This window comes from Arvicola amphibius, chromosome 12, assembly GCF_903992535.2.
Source record: "Arvicola amphibius chromosome 12, mArvAmp1.2, whole genome shotgun sequence".
Classification (NCBI taxonomy): Eukaryota; Metazoa; Chordata; class Mammalia; order Rodentia; family Cricetidae; genus Arvicola; species Arvicola amphibius.
This window is the reverse complement of record NC_052058.2, coordinates 74,946,623-74,964,991: the sequence shown is the minus strand read 5'-3', so window position 1 is coordinate 74,964,991 and position 18,369 is coordinate 74,946,623. Positions and strand designations below refer to the sequence as shown.

The 18,369-nt window shown below is 33.9% G+C and overlaps 1 pseudogene; it reads right to left on the bottom strand.

The window, feature by feature from the left end:
• Positions 1–948: 948 nt before the first annotated feature.
• On the bottom strand, positions 949–1,724 carry LOC119827976 (annotated as a pseudogene).
• Positions 1,725–18,369: the final 16,645 nt, after the last annotated feature.

Sequence of the window (18,369 nt, the reverse complement as noted above, 5' to 3'; positions counted from 1 at the left end):
TTTCCCATTTTATATTTCTGACTAGGGTGGGGAATAACTGTTTGCACCACTAGAATTAAAGGCATGTAAAATCTGGTTCCTAAAGCACATTAATGTGGTTACTGGGATTACAGGTGTGTTACAAGGGTCTGTAAGGCTGACCCTTGGGACTGTATTACTCTCTGATCTTAGGCAAATTTTCTTTATGAAAATACAAATGAAATGCCACTACAGTGTTCATTCTTTGCTTTTTCTTCCCTCAGTCAGATTTGTATATATGAGAGGTATTGAGTTTTTTATTTAACCTTGTATCTAGCCACTTTAATAATGGTGTTTATCAGTTTTAGGAATTCCCAGTAGTGACGTTGCTATCATATGCGAATAATTTGCATATGCTATCATATGCGAATAATTTGTGAATCTGTGAATAATGATAATTTGACTTCTGTTTTGTTGACATTCATAGAAGGACTTCTATTTTCTGAATAGAAATGGAGGAAGATTGGATGAGGGGTTAGAAAGAAGATAAGGGAAGAAATTGAGAGTAGAGAGGCGAAACTGAGATTGATATGCTAAATAAATTTATAGATAAATACATGTACTAAAAAGAAAAAGTCTACCTAGATAGGCTTAAGATGAATGGATAATTGGAAACAGAGATAAATGAAAGCTAGATGTTAAGAAGGCAAATAAGTAGGCAGACAAGAAGGTAGGTAGATAAGCAGACTACAGAATATTTAATGGAGAACCAGTTTGTTTCGAATAGGACTGTTGTCAAGTTTGAGTAACAGGTAACATATTTGTCTAAAAATATTTATGTTAGTACTCTTTATCCATAAGAAATTTTCATGTTATTCCATATTATTGCTTCCCTTTAGTGTTTTAATCATCCATTTCATTCCATCCCATCTTTATCACTGTGTTCTTTTTTTTTCAAGGTCTGATCATTCATTTGTTATCCTTATAGACTTATTTTTGACTGGACTCAGGCTTAGAAGTAGAAGCTCTCAGCGAGGACAGCCTTCACCTCTCAGCAATCTGTTCCTGGCGCTTTTCCTTGGCTTCCTTCATTCTCTTGGCCAAAATTTTAGCATATTCTGCAGCCTCCTCCTTGTTTTTCTTTGTTCGTTGCTTCTTCAGAGCAATACACCAGCGTTTGTGTTGCAGGACATGTGAAGTCACAAGACGCTGAATCTTGGGTGCCTTGGTCCTGGGCTTCTTACCTTCATTATTTAAAGGCTTTCTGACAACGTACTGGCAGACGTCATCTTCTTTAGAAAGATTAAAAAGCTTCCGGATTCTGCTAACTCTTTTAGGTCCTAACCGACGAGGCACAGTAGTATCTGTCAGTCCAGGAATATCCTTCTCTCCTTTTTTTTTTTTCTTTTTTTTCTTTTCTCTTTTACAATAACCAAGTTGAGAACACTCCGATTGGCATCCACAATGCATCCTCGGACAGATTTGCACTTCCTCTTTCCAGTTCTCCTTGGTCTATAACAAGAATGCCCCTTACTCAACAGCAGGCGCACTCTGCCATGGGTCAGGGCACCTTGTTTCATGGGAAAACCTTGTTTGTCATTGTCGCCCCTGATTCAGACCACGTAACCCTTCCACTCTTCACCCAGGGCATTGGCAGCCACTTCCGTGGCCATGCGCTTCTCATAGAAGGTCGAAAGCTTGCGTTCATCGTCGACTTCGATGAGCTTCTGGCAGCTGGTGGCAGGGAAGGAGATATTCAGCTTCATCTTCACACAGCCGACAGCCTAGGAGGCGCCACTAAAAAGAGGATCACTGTGTTCTTAAATTGCATCATAAAGTTTCATCAAAATTTGAGGCTCTCGATTTCTCTGTGAGACCCATGGAGTAACGTATTCATTTACATTTCAAGATCTGTCTTTCCTGAACACCATGCTTGAGGCTGCTGCCTGTACTTGAATAATACTTTATATTCTCAGCACAAGCATGAATTAGAATACATTTACATGGAAATAGAGTAAAAATTCAGCAGCACCTCTTTTCATTAGAATCCATGCACAGACACTGATTTCTGATGAATTTTTATTAGAGTTTTTGGCATATTTTAATTAGATTTGTTGAAAAACTTAGATGGACATCTAACATACTAAATTCCTAGAGTAAATTCTTATAATTTTTTGACAAATTATAGCTTTAGTAAAGTAGAACGAAAATACATACAACTCCTATTATTTACCATTGATGAAAAATAGGAATTAAATTATTTCTCAAAATAAAGGAATTCTGATAAATATGTTTTTCATAAAATTCTAAATTTATTTCCTTGTAATAATTTATATAGAAATTAAAATGTAACATGTTTGTTTATTTGATAATAATGTTTTTTACTTTAAATATAATTTCTTTTAAAGTAACATATCCATTCAAGCGAAAATTTTCTCTTTGGAATTCCTGTTCTTTAAAAATGTTTAGCATAGTACCATCAGTATTTTTGTGATTGGAGTTATTTTTAAAATATATATTTCACACATCAGTTCCTTAATCTGTTCCACATTGATGTAAATGCCCTCTGAAATCCATATCTCCATAATCTTCATTTCCTATCTACTTATTCAAGTTTCATGTTTTAACTAAATGCCTAACATGATATATCTATTAATATCATTTTTGTTAATATAATTGCAAGTTTATCTTTCATGAAACACCCACCATTTTCCACTCCATGAACAATAGAGAGATTAAACTGTGGGTGTCCTACTCATTCTTTTTTTTTTTTTTTTTTTTTTTTTTTTTTTTTTTTTTGAGACAGGGTTTCTCTGTAGCTTTGGACCCTGTTCTTGAACTAGCTCTTGTGGTCCAGGCTAGCCTCTAACTCAGAGATCTCCCTGTGTCTGTCCCCCAAATGCTGGGATTAAAGGCCTGTGTCACCACCACCACCTGTTCACCCTGTTCATTCTTAATTATGTATAATAAAAACTATAAATAGAAGGAGAAATATTTTTTAAATCACTAAAAATATATCTGGATTTTATGATGTTCTTGGGTATAAAACATTTAACAGGAATAAAGACATAAACTCAAGGAAATGAAAACTTATTTACTTGATATTATAACTTCATAAATCATCAAAAATTCTATATAAATTATCATGTGATAATGACTAGTTCCATGTACCTGAATATCTCTTCAGAGATAAAACCAACATTTATTTCATGCTTTAACTTAATTTTTTATAGTATTTTGATCTTAAGGGATTAAAGAGGGGGTAAAACTAATTTAGTCCTCAAATCAGGACTTACATTTTCATGAATTTTCAGGAAATTAAACAAAGCAATAAAGTTGATTTTTTTTCTGACATCATGGACACGCTAATTAACATATTTTTTAATCTGTGGTCTACTCATTTCTGTGGCTCTTTGACAATCATTTCCTTGTTTAAATATTCAGCTTCATTACAAATTTTACCTTATATGTTTTCTTGTCTGATTTGTATGGTTCAAAAACTGTGTGATTCCCACTCTATCACAAAAATAAATACAAAGCTGAAAATAACAACAAGTCAGCAACACTGAAATATATGAAAAGAATGAGGTCATGGAAAGGGCTATCTTTATAAATGGATAGAAACAAGGGAATACAGTGAGCAACACTACACCGGGTATTTCCCAGTAGAAACATGCTCCATGGTAAGAAACACAAATCACAGTTCACTTGAAACATCTCTGAGAAGTTAATCTTCAGTAGGAAGGCTATTTAAGTTGTACCCACAATTTTCTAAATTTTATACTAAAGAGATTGACTTGGTTATTTTAACGAATAAAATTGCAAACACTTTGAAATACATTAAGTCATTTGTTGCTTCCTAACAACACCTATATTAAAAAAAAAAAAACATGATAAGGGAAATCTAACAAAGTAAAACAGGAGGTTTTAAATATAGCATTTCTTATTGGGCATCTATCAAAACATAATTGATATGAGAGAAGGGCTACTTTATCTATCCTGTCTTATATTTCTGGACCTAAAGAAAACTGAAAAGGATTTGTGAAGCTTAAACAAAGGTGCTTTAAAATTACTAACTGAATCACGGGGCTGTAGGAGGCTTCCTCTTGCTCCATGTCATTTTAATGCACTTTAGGCCTCTAGACAGAAGCTTCTTTTTCTCAGGAACAGTCACCTGCTAACAAGAAAAATGTATAAGACACACTAACATGCAGAAAATAGATGGAAGATAGCAAGTCAGAACCAGAGCCAGACTCACATATTTCAGTGTTTGTCAGGCTAGAGAAATACTTTACACAGATGTGAAAAATGATAAAGGATGGAATAGACAGAGTACACAGTCTGTAAGGTCAGGTGAAAAGTGTCATCAAGAAAATGAAATTGTAGGAAAAAGTACAAAGAAATTTTAGAGACTAAACATATCACTAGGTAAGACTGAATATAATAATCTTGGTATACCAGACATGGCAGAATAAAAATTCAGTCTTCAGGTGTGTCTGCCTTTCCTATGGCTTCCATTACTGTGATCAAACATCATGACCAAAAGCAAGTTGGGAGGAAAGGGTTTATTTGGCTTAGACTTCCACATAATGGTTCATCACTGAGGAAACTCACACTGGGTAGGAAACAGGATGTAGTAGGAGATAATGAAGAGGCCATGGAGAAGTGGTTGCTGGCTTGCTCCTCATGACGTGGTCAGTGTGCTTTCTTATTGCACCAAGGACCACCAGCCCAGGGGTGGTATTGTCCAAAGCTGTGTGGACCCTGCCACATTAACCATTAATATCTGGGTTTGTCTTGTCCTACGTGGATGTGGTAGTTTTTGTTTAATCTTATTATATTTTACTTTGTTATATTTTTAAAAATGAATGAATAAATAAATAAAAACATAGCCACTAAGTTAAAGATTATGACTTCTATTGGCATCTAAACATGTAGGGGAGGGAAAGGTCAGTTTTCTCCAATGGAGTGACGCTGGATATATCAGTAAGTCTGGGAAAGGCATCATGATCAGGAGTAGTTGACTACCATACAATGGACTCTACTGTTTTATTATATGGTTTTATTTTGTAACAGTTTGGTGGATTTTTGAGAGTCTGTTTGATTTTATGTTAGGTGTAGCTATGTTTTTATTGATTTAAGGAGGGCTTGTTGTTGCATTGTGGTTTTTTTTTTCTGTTTTGAGTAAACTTAAAGTTCGGTTGGTAGGGAAGATAAGAAGATCTGGAAGGACTTGGGGGAGGGAAGGAATATGAACAAATATATTTAAATTTAAATTTTGTTTTAAACAAAAATGTCATAAAATATCAAATGAAAGAAGGAAAGAAGGAAGAAAAGAGAAAGAAAGAAAGTAAAAAGAAAGAAAAGGTAAGACTGAATATAATAGTCTTGGTATATCAAACATGGCAGAATAAAAATTCTGTCTTGAAGGTTTGTCTGCCTTTCATATGGTTTGATCAATACAGTGCAGTCATTTTCTTGATTGAGGTTCCTCTTCCAAAATGACTCTAGCCTGTGTCAAATCAACATTAAAACTTGCTATCACAGTTTTAATAGAATATCCTGAAAGATCAAAGCAATGAAATGTGCTGTCAAACAGACACATATATATGCATATATACATTATCCCTTCCCCTAGAATACCCAATTTCTCCATAAAAGTCAATCTTATAATATTGTGACAAAAAACTGAGAAAAAATAACTTTTTAAAAACAGGTCATCATGGTTATAATTTTGTCAATCTGACACAAGCTAGAAAGGATGTCTCAGTTTAAGAAAATGCCTCCATTCAATTGCTTGTAATGAAGTATGTTGGCATTTTCTTCATTATTAATTAATATAGGTAGGTCCATCCCACTGAGAGAGATGTTATTCCTGACATTTGATCTAGGAAAACAGCCTGTAGAGCATGGAGACCAAAGCAGGAACCATGGTGAGTTGATGTGATGCTACAGACCAAACCCAGGGTTTTTTGCATCGTTGACAAGCAGGTGATCAGATGATCCATGTTTCCAGCCCCGATATATCCCTCTTAAGAAGAAAAGTTTCATTTTATATCATGGCTTCAGAATTTAATCCATGATCATTTAGAATCATTCCATTTGGATGTAAAGCTGAACATTCCAGCACAAAATAAGTACATGATGGTGGGGGCTCCACTAACATAACCTAATAGCTAAAAAACAAAGGGAAAATAGTGATGGAATCCTAATATTCTCTTCAAGTCACACCATCCATTAACCTTACTCATCTGACCTCCAACTCCTAAGGTTTCTATTACACCAGAGACATGAGATTGAGCTTTTAGGAAATGCATGGTCATGTAAAAGTCAAGAACAAAACTGCAGTATGTAACTCAACAACATAAGATATAATGTCTCTGTAACAGCAATACAAGAAGACAACTGAATAAAGAAATACTAGAAGCAACACTGACATAAAATATCTCCAACTTGGTATCAGAAATCACAAAACAGATTTATAAAGCTCAAAGAACATTAACCAGGATGAATGTCAAAACTAAAACAAAACCTAAACAAACAAAACACACTCACCACTCAAAATACCACACTATACAGGTAGCTATCAAATGCTAATTGTACGTTAACCAAAATTTAATATGATGGAACAAATATAGAAAAAGCAGAGGAAGTGAAAGAAAAAAACCAATCTCTTCTCTTGAGAACGTATGAATGTGAAGAGTGTGGAAGGAAGCTTACGATGACAGCACAGACAGGGAAACAATTACAGAAAATCACTATGAAATTGTCCATCTGAACAAGACTCGGGTTAACAATATTTAAAATTTGATTGTGTATTTCCATCTGTGTCCACTTTGTGATAAAGTTGTTCATCCTTTTATTGTTTATATCATTTAAAATTTTCTTCTTTATATTGTGACTTTTGCTTTTATTTTTCAGGCATGGTTATACTTCGCAATAAAAGAAGCGAGACATGTACTGTTTGGGATGGTAAGTATAGAAAGTTCTGATAAACTTCAGTTTATTAAAACATTATGTTTTAGCTATGGTAATTTACATTAATTGCTTTTTTAGTTATGCATGCTAACGTGGTGTGTGTGTGTGTCTGTGTGTGTGTGTGTGTGTGTGTATGCCATTGCCGGCTTGTAAGATCTTCCAGAATCCACGTCCATAACTCTCTGTATATTTTTCTTAGACTTCTTTTTCTCTTTAAATCTGACACTCACATTACAACTTGCATGGAAGCTATCAAGCCCCAGGGATCTTCCTTTCTCTGCCTGCTCCATAGCTAGTATGACAGACATTTGCAGATATTCCTGACTTTTTATAGGTGTGTTGACATATGAACTCTTGTAGAAAAAATGATCTTAACAGCTGAGACTTTTCTCCAGCCATTTCTTAATAATTCACCTAAGCTAGAATTTATAGAAAAACATTTATATTATTTAGATTCAAATTTATTGTTATCTACACAACTATTTATTTGTGTATTCATATTCTTAATATCAAGAGGTATATTAACATATATTATTTTATATGTCACTCATGTAACAGATAGACTCATATACTTGGCCATATTATGTGCAATGTTTACTTCATATTTTACAAAGTCTTTAAGCTTTATATTGTGTTTTTAGCCTACTACTCAATTACAAAAAAAGAAAGAAATGGTAATAGTAGCACATTTATATATTTCTTATTTTTTTATTTCATTGGGTAGGATGAAGCTCAGCCTTCTTCACATTCTAAGCAAGGGCTTTACTACTGCACTGCTAAAACTCTATCCCCTCATTTAAAAAGATAAATACTATTTTCCAATGCTTCCAGCTTTGTTTGTTTTGCTAAGATTGCTTTAGCTATTCAGGACCTTTTGTAATTCTGAATGAATTTTAAATTGTTCTCTCCTCATTATGTAAAGTATGACATTTTGTTGTGAACCCACTGAATCTGTAGAATGCTTTGGGAGATGCAGGTATTATCACACTTTAGCAGTTCAGAAATTCTAATCCATGAACATGAGCAGGCTTGTGTGTGTGTGTGTGTGTGTGTGTGTGTGTGTGTGTGTGTGTATGTATGTTCTTCATTAGTATTTAAGCATTGTACTATAAACTGTGCAGGGCTAGCATGCACCTTTAATCTTAGCACTCTGGAGGCAGGGGCAGGCATATCTCTGTGAGTTTTAGGCTAGGCTGGACTAAAAATAGATCTAGGTGAAGGAGAGTCAAGAACACACACACACACACACACACACACACACAAATCCTTGTCTCTAAACACAAAATTAAACAAAATGTATTACAGAGTTCTTTAGCTGTCTTAGTTGAGTTCTGGTGTAGAATTTCTTTGGGGAGGTACATTAAACAGAATTTTTTAAAAATTATTTTTGCTATATAAAAAGAATAGTGATTTTGAAGACTGATGTTGTATCCTCCGTTACTCTATAATCCTCATTGTTCTAGCAGCAATTTGTTGGTACATCTGGGTTTTTCTTTGTATTAATTTTTTTCTTTATTAGGGGGTTTCTATGTATAGAACATTATTAAAAATTATAGGAGTCACTTGATTTTCTATTGCATGACATTTCCTGGAAAGTATGAAGTAGAACATATTCACTTCTGATAGGACAGTGCTATGCATACATAGCATGCAAAATCATCTTGGTGTATTTCAATAAAGTTATGAATGTTGCTTGCTAAATCACTTTCACCTTCCAGTATTCCCATCCCAAGATAAATGAGAATTCATGAAAGCTACACCCTGCTATCCTCATAGTCAGTTTATCTTCTACTTTCTACACATGATCCACTTTCACTTCTGCCAACAGAACAGATTCTAAAGTAATCTCTCATAGATCAATATCTTTCCTCTAACATAAACTAAAGCACAGATAAACCATGTCTCCATCAATTTACTCAGTTAAAAGAAATGTCTGTGGAAGGATATCTCCTTCTGGGTTTGATAGACAGGATATGGTATTGGTAATTAAATAAGACAGGAGTTATGGCAAAAATTCAAATACACAGTACCACAACATGAATCTATTTTTATTTTGACATCTGTCAAGTCTCTTAGTCAAGGTATTTGTTTTTTTTTTAAATAAACAGTTTATGTTTTAATAATAATGAACCGGTAGCTATTCATTCTGGCAAAAGAAGAAGAGTGACTTGGGAAATTTTATAGTGAGGTTTCTTTGGGTAACAATTGCAGAAAAAAAATTAATGAAAGCAAAGTTGAGTAGAAATGTTTTACTTGTATTCTGAAAATCTGTGAAGGTTCTGATCTTGCAGGGAACTCTGAAGCTTGAACAAACTTTTAGACTGTTTTTGTACTGGTTCACTTCCTAGTAATTGTGATCCAGAAGCCTCCTAAAAATGGGAGCATTTAGTGCAAGGTTATCGCCAGCCTCAGAGGGTTATGTCCTGTGAGAGACACAGCTGTGAACCTTCATCATTATTGGGCGATGCAAGACTTACGTCTGTTACATTTTCCTCACAGAACATGATTAAATATTTTTCATAAAATACGAACTAGTTTGAACTTTGGTTTAAAAGTATTTAAACTTTTCCTCTGTTGAAATATTGTGACTCTGGGAGTTTTGTGAACACAAAATTAATTTCGGAATTCAAGCAACTATTGCCACGTTTCTCTTGCACAACAATGATGCAGAATGAATATGCATAACATATAGGGATTCTTAGCATCCTCTGTGTTGCTAGTGTGGATAACCCTAAAAGAGCATCAGTGGAACTGCAGTGGTCGGACAGGTCAGCATATGTGAGTTCCAGCACTATTCTCCAGGAGGGCTCGGGCTAGAATGAAATGTATTCTGCAGATGGAAGCTGCAGGTGCTGATACATTTCATTACCGTTCTCTGGGCAATGAGGCACCTGGCCTGCTTCCCATTAGTGGTTCATCTGAGGATCACAGCTCAACCCTTCCCCATTGTAGCTGTTTTGCAGGAAGTCCAGCATAGGATGAAAATGCTTCATCTGTTGTAAGCTTTTTCCTACATCACTAAGATAACTGAGCACATGTGGAGGCTCCAAAATGTGAGCCTATTTGAACCTTGTCTGAAGGTCAGAGAGTTTCAGGTTGCTCAAAGTTGTGGCCATTCCAAGCTGACAAAAGTTCAGAGAGTTGAAACTTCTGTTCCTTCAAGATTATTTCTGTTTCTACCTCATACAAAGGTGCCACCTAGATTTAGATCAGAGAATTCTGCTCTCTTAAGGTTATTGTCAACAGGTGTGGCTAATATCCAGACCTTGTATTTCAGGAATATAGACGTAGATCTGTTTCTACTCAAAACAAAAATCTAAGAATCCAAATAAGTTCCTACTCCCATAAGGAGATAACAATGGATTCCACCCAGGCAGTTGTTTTTCTACAGAATGTTTTGGTCTTGGGTGTAAGCCTTGCTTGTCTTGTTCTAGCAACAGAATGTTTAACTATGAGTGTTGCCCCCACCTTCAACTAGTATGTTCATTTTCTTGTATCATATTAATAAAGTTTTTTTTTTAATCCTATTCCAACCTTTTGGGGTCAGGGTATTTTAAGCAAATGGAAATTAAACCTGGGTAACTTCAGTACTCACTGGAGTTCCCTCCTGTTACTACCCTATGTTTTCTGTTTTATTATTTTCACTTACATCTTCTTTCTCTTTACAATTTTTCTAATCCCCATGCCCCTACCCTGGTAAGTCATATTTTTGGTGAAGTTTGTCTCTGACAAACACATAAATAGAGGAATAGAGTTTGGAAACATTCTGTATTATAGCCTTACTCTATGACAACATTTTAAATTATAAATGTATGATACACATTTTTTATTTCTTCAAAGTAGTTTTTACCTATTCTTCAACAACATTGCATACATATACAAGCATATATATGTTTGTTAAACCTACGGGCAACTCTCCTCTCCTATTCATCTTATAATGTTATAGACAGTCTATACACATCTTCCTCTCATATGCTATGTCCTCTTATGATTTCAGTAACTCCTGGATCCAATTAGTATGTCAGATGGAATATAATCAGGTTAAACCCGTGCAGATCTTGTGTGTATAACCACAGTTGCAGTGATGTCATGAAAGTAACTACTATGTCATGCTCGCAAAACATTTTATCACAAACCATCCCATCCTTCAGTTCTTCTATTGTTTCCACTCCCTCTATGATGTTACCAGAGCCTTGGGTGGCATATAGGAGAGGTGTATGTATGTATGTATGTATGTATGTATGTATGTATGTATACACACACACACATATATATATATTATAATGTATATAATGTATATTTATTACATAGGGCCAAACAGTCATTAATGGCATATACTCAGGATTCTGAAGAGTTATAGATACCCATATTAACTACTGACCACTTCCAAAAGAAAGCTTCAGTGCCAATGCTGGAAGATTTTAACTTTAACTTTAAAGAAATAATGACTTAACTGAACATAGAAAATTCCATCTAAGAAAAAAGATATTTTTCCATAGAAATTTTGGAGATTTTACATAATCTGTAGATATAAGTATTTCAAATATTTTAGTAGAATATTAGAATTGCAGCAATAATCTTAATTGGTTATTTTATCATTAAATTTACATCACCAATTATTATTTTGAATATTTACTTGTTAAACATTAGAGAATTTCTGTGAAATAAATGGTATTTAAAGAAATATTTGTTATAAAATAAGCTAGGAAATACCAAGGTGAAATGTCAATGTTCCCCGAGGCTTTGAGCCCCAAACTGTACCTCACCAAAGCATTCTGAGAGTAAAGAGGTCACCTCTTCAGCTCTCTTCTAATGCCTACACAACTTTTACCAAGAAAGCACGCTTGAAACTAATGTATATCTGAGTGAAAAGTGGCTTTATTTCCTGCTGTCCAGGGAGGTTTCACTGTGTTCTTAGAGATAAAGGTCAGAAGACAGAGAATCCAGCAATAGAGGCAACTCCAGACAAAGCGTAGGCTTTAGAAAGCCAAACTAGTCAAGCAAACATTTATAAAAGAAACTAATACTTAGTGTGCTATAAATATAAATAACTTCCTTTAGCATTTCCATGTTTTTTGTTAGTTAAGTCACAGTGATATTGTCAGTTACGATTTTGAAATACAAATCTAAACCATGAAAATTTTATTAAAGTGGCTCATGGGGAAAAATCTAACAAAAACGTTGGCAAACATTCTTCTCAGTAAAACCAATATTCACTGCAATTATTCACTGTTGCCTGTATTTAACTAAAAGGATATTTTTAAAGCATATAATGCAAAGTGTGATTCCTTGTGAGCTGCATTCTTACTTCTCAAATGATATAATCAAAATAAAACCATTATCCAGAAGAAAAGTTTCAATTATGATACAGCACTTCTAATATTAGAAATCAGCAAAATTTCTGGAATGTAAAATTAATGAATAAAGTAATTTACCTTAATGGCAATCATCTCATTTTCTGTAAAAGAAATTGGGCCCAATTTTTTACATGCAAAAATTTATTTTGTAGAAAAGTGATTGAAACTCAAATAAATTAGACTTGAACAGAGGATTCTATTTTTCTCCCTCCATCCCCTCCTCGTGCTCCTCTCCAACAGTGGATTCTGATGGAATGTTTTAGTCATTGTTTGCTGGTCTTTTATTTACCCTAATATTTTATTCTAAATTACTGTACTAAATGTTTTTAAAATTTGTGGATGCTATATGACTTGGGATGTTTATAACCATTTTCATAAGTGAGTGTGCTTGCACAATTAATCATCTGTTTATCATAATTTTATTGTTTTAGATGTAAGCGGCCTCATTTAAATATGGCAGATCCTTAAAATATAGTATCTGATATACTGAATTATGCTAATGAAGAAAATAGAAATGTTTGTTTTCTTTTCCAAAAGAATAGTGATAATGAAGTAAAAGATCAAAGCAATTTTAAAAGGGATTTTATTTTGCTTTTTAACATTAAAAATCAAGAACTGGGGTTTTATTCTGGAGAAATAAAGAACTGTAAATGTATTTGTGTATACACATATTAAAATAATTTTACATGTTATGAAACAGATCTGAAACTATTGAAATATTATTTAATGGTTTAATGGTTAAATAGAGTGTGATTCTCTAACTTTAACATAATAGACTACTATGAGAGGCTATTGATACAGGAAGAAATCTCAATGAACTTTCACAGAATTACACTAAGCATAAATGGTCAATCCTCAAAAGTTACATTTTAGATAATTCTACTAGAGTTCTTGGAACAACAAGCTTAGAAATGGAGAAGGACTTAGTTGTTTCCAGAGAATATTTAGAATGTAAGGTGGAAGCCAAGTGGGGGATGGAAATGACCGTGTCTTCCTTGTCAGTATATTGTGTAAATGTGTAATAATATGCTACAGCTCTATAATATGTCACAGAGTACAGGAGATCTGGCCATTGTATTTCAAATGGAATCATCTCTAAAATTATTAAAATGTAGTAAGTTACCTTAATAATGTTTTATCAGTATATATATATATATATATAGTTATAGATATATGTATGTATAGATATAGTTATAGATACATGTACAAATGCAAATGCTTGCCTTGCAAGCATAAGAACCTCAGATTGGCGATTCCTAGTCTATCAGGAGTGGTATATGCTTGCAATCCCAGTTCTGGGAGGCAGAGATAGGAGGACCTCTAAGACTCACTGGTCAGTCTAGTGTTAGGCTAGTTTAATTTGTGAGATCCAAGATAATGTGAGACACTACCTTAAAAGAGGGGAGGTGGATGCCATTCCTGAGTACAACCCTTGAGGATATCCTTCAGTCATTTGTGCACTGATATACATTTTCATGCTTCTACACACACAGATATACCCATATACATACAAATATGTATAGTTGATGATTGAAGAAGGGAAAAGGGGAAAGTGGGAAGTAGCTAGGAGGAGTGGAGAGCAGGGAAACTAGTTTGGATATATTTATGAGAGAACACTATTTTCAATAAAATAGTAAATAATTAAGAGTAAATAAAAGAAACAATAATTTAATTAAAAGAAGTAAAAATTTAAAAAGTGATAAAAAAGAAAGGGGGAAGTTTTATTCTCCTCAAATGATATGTTCATTAAGGTATGTAATAAAGAATTTGAATGGATTGTGTTCTTTAAACACCAAAATACATATTCATTTTTTTCTTATTTTGTTAACTTTATTTTTTTATTTTATTTAATTTTTTGGTTTATTTTTTATATTTAAAAATTTCCATCTCCTCCCATTTTCCTCCCCCTTCCCTCCCCTTCCCTTCACCCATACCCCCCCTCCTTCCCTCTTCAGGCCAAGGAGCTATCAGGGTTCCCTACTCTATGTTAAGACTAAGGTCCTCCCAACTCCCCCCAGGTCCAGGAAGGTGATCAACCAAGCTGAGAAGGCTCCCACAGAGCCTGTCCATGCAGAAGAGCCAAAATACATATTTTTAACTAGCGAGAACCCCTTCATTCTGGACTATTCTTTTCAGTATATCAATAACAGAGAACAAAATATTCTGTGTCAATTGCCTAGTTTTACAATCTCGTTGATTTCACCCATATACTGAAGAGCATGCTATTTTAAATATTATTTTAAATATTTGAGGATGAATATAATTTGAGACAGTTTATTGTTTCCACTCTAGAGGAGTGGGCCTTCAGAGAATGGAGCTGACACATGATGCAAACTAAAGTCTTGTGCAGTAACCATCTTAATGCAGAGCCTCAGACAACTTTTCATTTGAGTGTTTAGAAAGATCACATGATTAAAGTTCTTATAAGTTCAAGCTGTATATAATAGCAAATACACACAAATAATATTTTTAACATTTTTTAAATATCAATAGCACACAATGACTAATCTGAAGTAATCTCATGTCTACCTGGGAGGAGCACAAAAACACATTTCCAAAACTATTGTGTGATTTGAGGAAGCTGAGGTCCCAAGATTTTCTCTCTCTCTTGGAGTGTGCTCAAATATACTCAGAATTCTCTTTACTTGACTTTTTTTCAAGGATGGTATGCCAACACCTTCTAACTACTTATATCAAGATAATGCCTCTCTAGTTCTCCAAAAGTGTCAAGGCAGGGTGTTGTATCACTAGGAACTGGAGTTACAAAAAGCAGTAAGTAATGTGAATGTACTGAGAACTAAGTTTGGGTACAATTCCAGAAAAAATTATCTTAAACAGAGTCTTTTATCCAGTCCCACTGGTGTCTTTTAAATTACAAGCAAACCAAAAAGAAAATGTTTCTGAAGCTTTATACATGTCATATGTATTATTTTTTAAAAATAAATGTATATGCTTTAGGGGATGGCACTGCAATGATTACTGCTATTTCTAAACAAAATTTAGGATAAGAAGTATATTTATTGATCACTGATGTAAGACAAATTGTGTGCGGTGAGCTAGCACTTACTCTTAAATACTATTAACTTGATAAGCTGTTCCATGCGTTAGTTTAAATGATATTTGAAACTAAAATTAGGTATTATAATGACATTAGTCTATTACCTGAGATCTATTGTATCTGAGAAGAAAATTTCAACATGGAATTACCTGATAATGCCAGAAATCAAATGTCCTCATTTATTTTACTGGCTCATTTTGTTTAAAATATGTAATCCTTGGGATTCTCATCCTTTCGCTCATTTCCTCAGATATATTCACTTACTAATACCATACCCATGATAACAGTCACTTAATCTAGTTAATACTTATTCATCATGATAGCACCAGGTCTAAATAGCTAAACCATACACATTATGTCCATTTCTCATCTATCCTATTAAGATTTATCCTTATTTTTCAAATGACAAACTGGCAACTTTCTTGTCAAGGTAGAGCCCCTGGCAAAGAAGAAAGTCAGATTAGTACAAGCTACACTGTAGTTTCTTTTACTCTACCAAACTGTGCACTTGAGATTAGAAGCTATGCGATTTACATCTGTCAAATAGTATTTGTTATATTTTTATTCAAAAATGGTTTGTAATGTTAAACTTGAAAACACAATCAAAGAGTATGAGTAAAAATATCACCTCTGCACCATCCAGTGATGATGTTTATTATTTCTTATCACATCAATTAAATATTGGCAGGAGTAACTTACAGTGAGAGAATAAAGCAGTATTTGGAAGAAGTCCACTCATCTATTTGTGAGGTCATTAAAGCTAAGATTCTGTTTTCATTTCCTGATGTGTATTGTCAACATTTTAACAGAATTTAATTATATTACTCTTGCATCTATTCTTGTACTGGCTGTTATATACATGGCTATAGAAACCTAGATTTTTCTCTCTGCTAATACAGATAAACTTAACATGTGGTTCCAAAACACCTGAAAAAACCCACTTTAGTAGAGTCACACACATGGTTGATGAGGAAGGGGCAAAACTACAGTTCTGCCTGAATCATGACCCAGTCGATCCACCTAGACCTGAGCAGGATTATGTCCCACGCTATCTCTACCTGTGGTATTGGCAATGTAGGTATAAACTTTCAGTGACACACATATTGATATTGTTAAGTAAGACTTCTATGAACAAGTAAAAAGTAGATGTGACTATATTGCTGAATATCATCATGAAAATATGGTTACAGTGATTTAGACTTTTCTGAAAAGTTGGAAGACAAGGTTTCCCGTGTATCTTCACAGATCTATTTGAAAATTAGGTATTTGGGGATTGTATACCTATTTGCATCCTATTGTGATACACTTTTATCTTGAATAATTATTTATTTATCTATTTAATTTGAATGGGTACAGTATTTACATTATTTCCCTTTTTTCTCCTTGATTTAAGCCCCTTTGTGTTCCACCCATTGATGCCCTATCAAATTCATGGTTTCTTTCTGTTTAATTATTATTCTCTCACAATCCACAATCTGTTCTACAAATTACATATACATGTAAACAATGCTAAGTAGACTTACTGCAATACAGATATTTACCTCAGAGTACACATGAAAATCTCAGCAATATTATTGTCTAAAAAAGACCTGAACAGTGACAATCCTAATACCAGTGTCAACATAGATGCTCACATTGGCATGTTACCATGTTACCAATGTCAACATGGATTAGACAAAAAAATCTCATTAAGAGTCCAAACGTTGATGAAGAACTATAGACAAAAATGACTGCTAAGAGAAGAGAAATAAGTATTTCTTAGTGATGAGGCCCATAATGAGTTATCCAACACTAGTCACATTTTCTTAGCTAATATTCTTCTATTGCATATATATTTATTGCTAAACTTTAGTGATTATTATTTGTAAGAACCTAATGAATCACAGAGTACTAGAGAGGAGCCCATAGCTGGACAAAGACAGATTTATTGAATTGATAATGCAAGAAAAAGTGTTCCATGGGTAGCATAAAATATCACTCTATACAAACGATTAGGAAACCATTTCCTCTAAGGTTGAGCATCTGTTGCCATATTTTCAAGGTGATCGTAATGGCCTTATGAGTCAGTTCTGATTAGTCTCCATCTCAAAAGTAGGTTTAGGAAAGAGAATAACAAGAAATGAGGCTTTGTTCCCGTGCAAAGGCAGCTTACTGATTAGGCATCACTAGTAAATAGATGAATAGGCAAAATGTCTCTAGGGTGTCACTGACAAAAGAAGCAATAATCATTAAAGAAAGGGACACTTCACAGCTGTTGTGTAGCATTGAGACAAATGGAATGAAATTGCAGCAGGCTTTATCTGAGAGTGCTCCTGTTTTGTGATTAATAGTGGAGCTGCCTTCCTTCTAACATTCCGTGTTGACTTTTAGTCTTTTAGTTCTACAAAGGATGTATTATATAAAACAGTCTTCATTGTTTTATAAAATAAACTTGTCACTTAACATGATTTATCTTTCTTTTTATTATCTTAATAATGCTTAAACCAAAGTCATTATTTATTCAGTGTGTTCATCATTTCTTGTTGAGATTTTGTGTGATGTATTCTTTTAAAGAATGCCCATATAAAGCAATGAGGAATTCTCTGATATCTCCCATTTTAACATTCATGTTGTCTTAAATTCATTTAGATCTGGCTTTTTAATACAAGATAAGGTAGTGCATTAGTGGGTTATCTGGAGAAACAGAACCAATACAATAGATGTGTGTGAAGGAATTCATTTCAATAGCTTACCGAGGAAAAGACTGGGTAGTTCCACGGTGGTTATCTGTACATGTGGTGTTTGATATGTGAATACATAGTACAACTTTTATACGAGCTTAAAACAGCAGTCTCCTCAAGTATTTATAGTTTCTTTGTGATTAAAGATTTTCAAATTCCTTTCTTCCATCCGTCAGAAAAGTAGTGTGCATTTAATCTGTGATCATTTTTCTGGTACAGTAACATACTAGAAGGTATTTCTAATGTAATAACTTTTGCACAACTCCTTTCCATCTCCTCAGCCCCATCCTACCCCAGT